This window comes from Carassius gibelio, chromosome B22 (assembly GCF_023724105.1).
Source record: "Carassius gibelio isolate Cgi1373 ecotype wild population from Czech Republic chromosome B22, carGib1.2-hapl.c, whole genome shotgun sequence".
NCBI classification, from domain to species: domain Eukaryota; kingdom Metazoa; phylum Chordata; class Actinopteri; order Cypriniformes; family Cyprinidae; genus Carassius; species Carassius gibelio.
Genome location: NC_068417.1, coordinates 39702256 through 39708255, shown reverse-complemented (window position 1 = coordinate 39708255; position 6000 = coordinate 39702256). Strand labels below are relative to the sequence as shown.

General features: G+C 39.9%; 4 non-coding genes and 8 pseudogenes across 4 annotated transcripts in view; all 12 read right to left on the bottom strand.

Annotated features, from left to right (window-relative positions):
- Window positions 1-27, bottom strand: part of LOC128006435 (5S ribosomal RNA) — a 119-nt gene extending 92 nt beyond the window's left edge. The window contains exon 1 of the ribosomal RNA XR_008179053.1: window positions 1-27. This exon is cut by the window's left edge and continues 92 nt beyond it. This is a non-coding gene — a ribosomal RNA (5S ribosomal RNA).
- Window positions 28-248: 221 nt separating this feature from the next.
- Window positions 249-367, bottom strand: LOC128007172 (uncharacterized; annotated as a pseudogene).
- Window positions 368-1039: 672 nt separating this feature from the next.
- On the bottom strand, window positions 1040-1158 carry LOC128006646 (uncharacterized; annotated as a pseudogene).
- Window positions 1159-1670: 512 nt separating this feature from the next.
- Window positions 1671-1789, bottom strand: LOC128006020 (5S ribosomal RNA). The gene has a single exon (XR_008178655.1). It is a non-coding gene; the product is annotated as a 5S ribosomal RNA (ribosomal RNA).
- Window positions 1790-2174: 385 nt separating this feature from the next.
- Window positions 2175-2293, bottom strand: LOC128006814 (uncharacterized; annotated as a pseudogene).
- A 221-nt stretch (window positions 2294-2514) lies between these two features.
- LOC128006922 (uncharacterized) lies at window positions 2515-2633 on the bottom strand (annotated as a pseudogene).
- A 384-nt stretch (window positions 2634-3017) lies between these two features.
- LOC128006475 (5S ribosomal RNA) lies at window positions 3018-3135 on the bottom strand. The gene has a single exon (XR_008179091.1). It is a non-coding gene; the product is annotated as a 5S ribosomal RNA (ribosomal RNA).
- A 360-nt stretch (window positions 3136-3495) lies between these two features.
- LOC128007293 (uncharacterized) lies at window positions 3496-3614 on the bottom strand (annotated as a pseudogene).
- Window positions 3615-4117: 503 nt separating this feature from the next.
- On the bottom strand, window positions 4118-4236 carry LOC128007283 (uncharacterized; annotated as a pseudogene).
- Window positions 4237-4611: 375 nt separating this feature from the next.
- Window positions 4612-4730, bottom strand: LOC128006529 (uncharacterized; annotated as a pseudogene).
- A 365-nt stretch (window positions 4731-5095) lies between these two features.
- LOC128005385 (5S ribosomal RNA) lies at window positions 5096-5214 on the bottom strand. Its single transcript, XR_008178039.1, has one exon. It is a non-coding gene; the product is annotated as a 5S ribosomal RNA (ribosomal RNA).
- A 221-nt stretch (window positions 5215-5435) lies between these two features.
- Window positions 5436-5554, bottom strand: LOC128007138 (uncharacterized; annotated as a pseudogene).
- Between the last annotated feature and the right edge of the window lie 446 nt (window positions 5555-6000).

Here is a 6000-nt window from a genome sequence, read left to right as displayed (position 1 = left end):
CATAGCCAGGTTGGTATGGACGTAAGCGAAGACTGCTGCAAAGAGAGGGCTATTTAAAGACCAGCCAATCTAATCGCCAGTACATTATATAAGTAGGAAAGAAAACCCAAAAGCTTAAAGCACCTGGTATTCCTAGGCAGTCTCTCATCAAAGTACTAACCAGACCTAAACCTGCTAAGATTAAGAGATCGGGCATTGACTCTATTTTTTGGCAAAATTATTATATACTAAGTGAAAAATTTCCAAAAAGCTTACAGCACCTGTTATTCCGAGGCGGTCTACCATCCAAGTACCAACCAGGCCCAAACCTGCTTAGCTTCCGAGATCAGACGAGATGGGGCATAGCCAGGTTGGTATGAATGTAAGCCAAGACTGCTGCAAAGAGAGGGCTATTTAAAGACCGACCAATCTAATCACCAGTACATTATATAAGTAGGCAAGAAAACCCAAAATCTTAAAGCACCTGGTATTCCTAGGCAGTCTCTCATCAAAGTACTAACCAGACCTAAACCTGCTAAGATTCAGAGATGGGGCATTGACTTTTTTTTTTTTTTTTTTTTTTTTTTTTTTTTTAATGAAAGATTATTATATAATTCGTGAAATTTTCCAAAAGATTAAAGCACCTGGTATTCCCAGGCAGTCTCCCATCCATGTACTAACCAGGCCCAAACCTGCTAAGATTCAGAGATCGGGCATTGACTCTTTTTTTTTTATTTTTTATTTTTTTAATGAAAGATTATTATATAATTCGTGAAATTTTCCAAAAGATTAAAGCACCTGGTATTCCCAGGCAGTCTCCCATCCATGAAGTAAACCATGCCCGAACCTGCTAATATTCAGAGGTCGGGCATTGACTATATTTTTTGGTAAAATTTTTATATACTAAGTGAAAAATGTCCAAAAAGCTTACAGCGCCTGGTATTCCCAGGCGGTCTCCAATCCAAGTACTAACCAGACCTAAACCTGCTAAGATTCAGAGATCAGGGCATTGACTATTTTTTGGCAAAATTATTATATACTAAGTGAAAAATGTCCAAAAAGCTTACAGCACCTGGTATTCCGAGGCGGTCTCCCATCCAAGTACCAACCAGGCCCAAACCTGCTTAGCTTCCGAGATCAGACGAGATGGGGCATTGCCAGGGTGGTATGACTGTAAGCCAAGACTGCTGCAAAAAGAGGGCTATTTAAAGACCGACCAATCTAATCACCAGTACATTATATAAGTAGGAAAGAAAACCCAAAAGCTTAAAGCACCTGGTATTCCTAGGCAGTCTCTCATCAAAGTACTAACCAGACCTAAACCTGCTAAGATTCAGAGATCGGGCATTGACTTTTTTTTTATTTTTTTATTTTTTTAATGAAAGATTATTATATAATTCGTGAAATTTTCCAAATGATTAAAGCACCTGGTATTCCCAGGCAGTCTCCCATCCAGGAAGTAAACCATGCCCGAACCTGCTAATATTCAGAGGTCGGGCATTGACTATATTTTTTGGCAAAATTATTATATACTAAGTGAAAAATGTCCAAAAAGCTTACAGCACCTGGTATTCCCAGGCGGTCTCCAATCCAAGTACTAACCAGACCTAAACCTGCTAAGATTCAGAGATCAGGACATTGACTATATTTTTTGGCAAAATTATTATATACTAAGTGAAAAATGTCCAAAAAGCTTACAGCACCTGGTATTCCGAGGCGGTCTCCCATCCAAGTACCAACCAGGCCCAAACCTGCTTAGCTTCCGAGATCAGACGAGATGGGGCATAGCCAGGTTGGTATGACCGTAAGCCAAGACTGCTGCAAAGAGAGGGCTATTTAAAGACCGACCAATCTAATCACCAGTACATTATATAGGTAGGAAAGAAAACCCAAAAGCTTAAAGCACCTGGTATTCCTAGGCAGTCTCTCATCAAAGTACTAACCAGACCTAAACCTGTTAAGATTCAGAGATCGGGCATTGACTCTTTCGTTTTTATTTTTTTTATTTTTTTATTTTTTTTATGGAAGATTATTATATAATTCGTGAAATTTTCCAAAAGATTAAAGCGCCTGGTATTCCCAGGCAGTCTCCCATCCATGTACTAACCAGGCCCAAACCTGCTAATATTCAGAGATCGGGCATTGACTCTATTATTTGGCAAAATTATTATATACTAAGTGAAAAATGTCCAAAAAGCTTACAGCACCTGGTATTCCGAGGCGGGCTCCCATCCAAGTACCAACCAGGCCCAAACCTACTTAGCTTCCGAGATCAGACGAGATGGGGCATAGCCAGGTTGGTATGACCGTAAGCCAAGACTGCTACAAAGAGAGGGCTATTTAAAGACCGACGAATCTAATCACCAGTACATTATATAAGTAGGAAAGAAAACCCAAAAGCTTAAAGCACCTGGTATTCCTAGGCAGTCTCTCATCAAAGTACTAACCAGACCTAAACCTGCTAAGATTAAGAGATCGGGCATTGACTCTATTTTTTGGCAAAATTATTATATACTAAGTGAAAAATGTCCAAAAAGTTTACAGCACCTGGTATTCCCAGGCCGTCTCCCATCCAAGTACTAACCAGGCCTAAACCTGCTTAGCTTCCGAGATCAGACGAGATGGGGCATAGCCAGGTTGGTATGACCGTAAGCCAAGACTGCTGCAAAGAGAGGGCTATTTAAAGACCGACCAATCTAATCACCAGTACATTATATAGGTAGGAAAGAAAACCCAAAAGCTTAAAGCACCTGGTATTCCTAGGCAGTCTCTCATCAAAGTACTAACCAGACCTAAACCTGTTAAGATTCAGAGATCGGGCATTGACTCTTTCGTTTTTTTTTTTTTTTTTTTTTTTTTTTTTTATGGAAGATTAATATATAATTCGTGAAATTTTCCAAAAGATTAAAGCGCCTGGTATTCCCAGGCAGTCTCCCATCCATGTACTAACCAGGCCCAAACCTGCTAATATTCAGAGATCGGGCATTGACTCTATTATTTGGCAAAATTATTATATACTAAGTGAAAAATGTCCAAAAAGCTTACAGCACCTGGTATTCCCAGGCGGTCTCCCATCCAAGTACTAACGAGGCCAAACCTGCTTAGCTTCCGAGATCAGACGAAATCAGGCATAGCCAGGTTGGTATGGCCGTAAGCAAAGACTGCTGCAAAGAGAGGACTATTTAAAGACCAGCCAATCTAATCGCCAGTACATTATATAAGTAGGAAAGAAAACCCAAAAGATTAAAGCACCTGGTATTCCCAGGCAGTCTCCCATCCATGAAGTAAACCATGCCCGAACCTGCTTATATTCAGAGGTCGGGCATTGACTATATTTTTTGGCAAAATTATTATATACTAAGTGAAAAATGTCCAAAAAGCTTACAGCACCTGGTATTCCCAGGCGGTCTCCAATCCAAGTACTAACCAGACCTAAACCTGCTAAGATTCAGAGATCAGGGCTTTGACTCTATTTTTTGGCAAAATTATTATATACTAAGTGAAAAATGTCCAAAAAGCGTACAGCACCTGTTATTCCGAGGCGGTCTACCATCCAAGTACCAACCAGGCCCAAACCTGCTTAGCTTCCGAGATCAGACGAGATGGGGCATAGCCAGGTTGGTATGAACGTAAGCCAAGACTGCTGCAAAGAGAGGGCTATTTAAAGACCGACCAATCTAATCACCAGTACATTATATAAGTAGGAAAGAAAACCCAAAATCTTAAAGCACCTGGTATTCCTAGGCAGTCTCTCATCAAAGTACTAACCAGACCTAAACCTGGTAAGATTCAGAGATCGGGCATTTACTTTTTTTTTTTTTTTTAATGAAAGATTATTATATAATTCGTGAAATTTTCCAAAAGATTAAAGCACCTGGTATTCCCAGGCAGTCTCCCATCCATGAAGTAAACCATGCCCGAACCTGTTTATATTCAGAGGTCGGGCATTGACTATATTGTTTGGCAAAATTATTATATACTAAGTGAAAAATGTCCAAAAAGCTTACATCACCTGGTATTCCCAGGCGGTCTCCAATCCAAGTACTAACCAGACCTAAACCTGCTAAGATTCAGAGATCAGGGCATTGACTCTATTTTTTGGCAAAATTATTATATACTAAGTGAAAAATTTCCAAAAAGCTTACAGCACCTGTTATTCCGAGGCAGTCTACCATCCAAGTACCAACCAGGCCCAAACCTGCTTAGCTTCCGAGATCAGACGAGATGGGGCATAGCCAGGTTGGTATGAACGTAAGCCAAGTCTGCTGCAAAGAGAGGGCTATTTAAAGACCGACCAATCTAATCACCAGTACATTATATAAGTAGGAAAGAAAACCAAAAAGCTTAAAGCACCTGGTATTCCTAGGCAGTCTCTCATCAAAGTACTAACCAGACCTAAACCTGCTAAGATTCAGAGATCGGGCATTGACTCTTTCGTTTTTTTTATTTATTTTTTTTATGGAATATTATTATATAATTCGTGAAATTTTCCAAAAGATTAAAGTGCCTGGTATTCTCAGGCAGTCTCCCATCCATGTCCTAACCAGGCCCAAACCTTCTAAGATTCAGAGATCGGGCATTGACTCTATTATTTGGCAAAATTATTATATACTAAGTGAAAAATGTCCAAAAAGCTTACAGCACCTGTTATTCCGAGGCGGTCTCCCATCCAAGTACCAACCAGGCCCAAACCTGCTTAGCTTCCGAGATCAGACGAGATGGGGCATAGCCAGGTTGGTATGACCGTAAGCCAAGACTGCTGCAAAAAGAGGGCTATTTAAAGACCGACCAATCTAATCACCAGTACATTATATAGGTAGGAAAGAAAACCCAAAAGCTTAAAGCACCAGGTATTCCTAGGCAGTCTCTCATCAAAGTACTAACCAGACCTAAACCTGCTAAGATTCAGAGATCGGGCATTGACTTTTTTTTTTTTTTTTAATGAAAGATTATTATATAATTCGTGAAATTTTCCAAAAGATTAAAGCACCTGGTATTCCCAGGCAGTCTCCCATCCATGAAGTAAACCATGCCCGAACCTGCTAATATTCAGAGGTTGGGCATTGACTATATTTTTTGGCAAAATTATTATATACTAAGTGAAAAATGTCCAAAAAGCTTACAGCACCTGGTATTCCCAGGCCGTCTCCCATCCAAGTACTAACCAGGCCCAAACCTGCTTAGCTTCCGAGATCAGACGAGATCAGGCATAGCCAGGTTGGTATGGACGTAAGCGAAGACTGCTGCAAAGAGAGGGCTATTTAAAGACCAGCCAATCTAATCGCCAGTACATTATATAAGTAGGAAAGAAAACCCAAAAGCTTAAAGCACCTGGTATTCCTAGGCAGTCTCTCATCAAAGTACTAACCAGACCTAAACCTGCTAAGATTAAGAGATCGGGCATTGACTCTATTTTTTGGCAAAATTATTATATACTAAGTGAAAAATTTCCAAAAAGCTTACAGCACCTGTTATTCCGAGGCGGTCTACCATCCAAGTACCAACCAGGCCCAAACCTGCTTAGCTTCCGAGATCAGACGAGATGGGGCATAGCCAGGTTGGTATGAACGTAAGCCAAGACTGCTGCAAAGAGAGGGCTATTTAAAGACCGACCAATCTAATCACCAGTACATTATATAAGTAGGCAAGAAAACCCAAAATCTTAAAGCACCTGGTATTCCTAGGCAGTCTCTCATCAAAGTACTAACCAGACCTAAACCTGCTAAGATTCAGAGATCGGGCATTGACTTTTTTTTTTTTTTTTTTTTTTTTTTTTTAATGAAAGATTATTATATAATTCGTGAAATTTTCCAAAAGATTAAAGCACCTGGTATTCCCAGGCAGTCTCCCATCCATGTACTAACCAGGCCCAAACCTGCTAAGATTCAGAGATCGGGCATTGACTCTTTTTTTTTTATTTTTTATTTTTTTAATGAAAGATTATTATATAATTCGTGAAATTTTCCAAAAGATTAAAGCACCTGGTATTCCCAGGCAGTCTCCCATCCATGAAGTAAACCA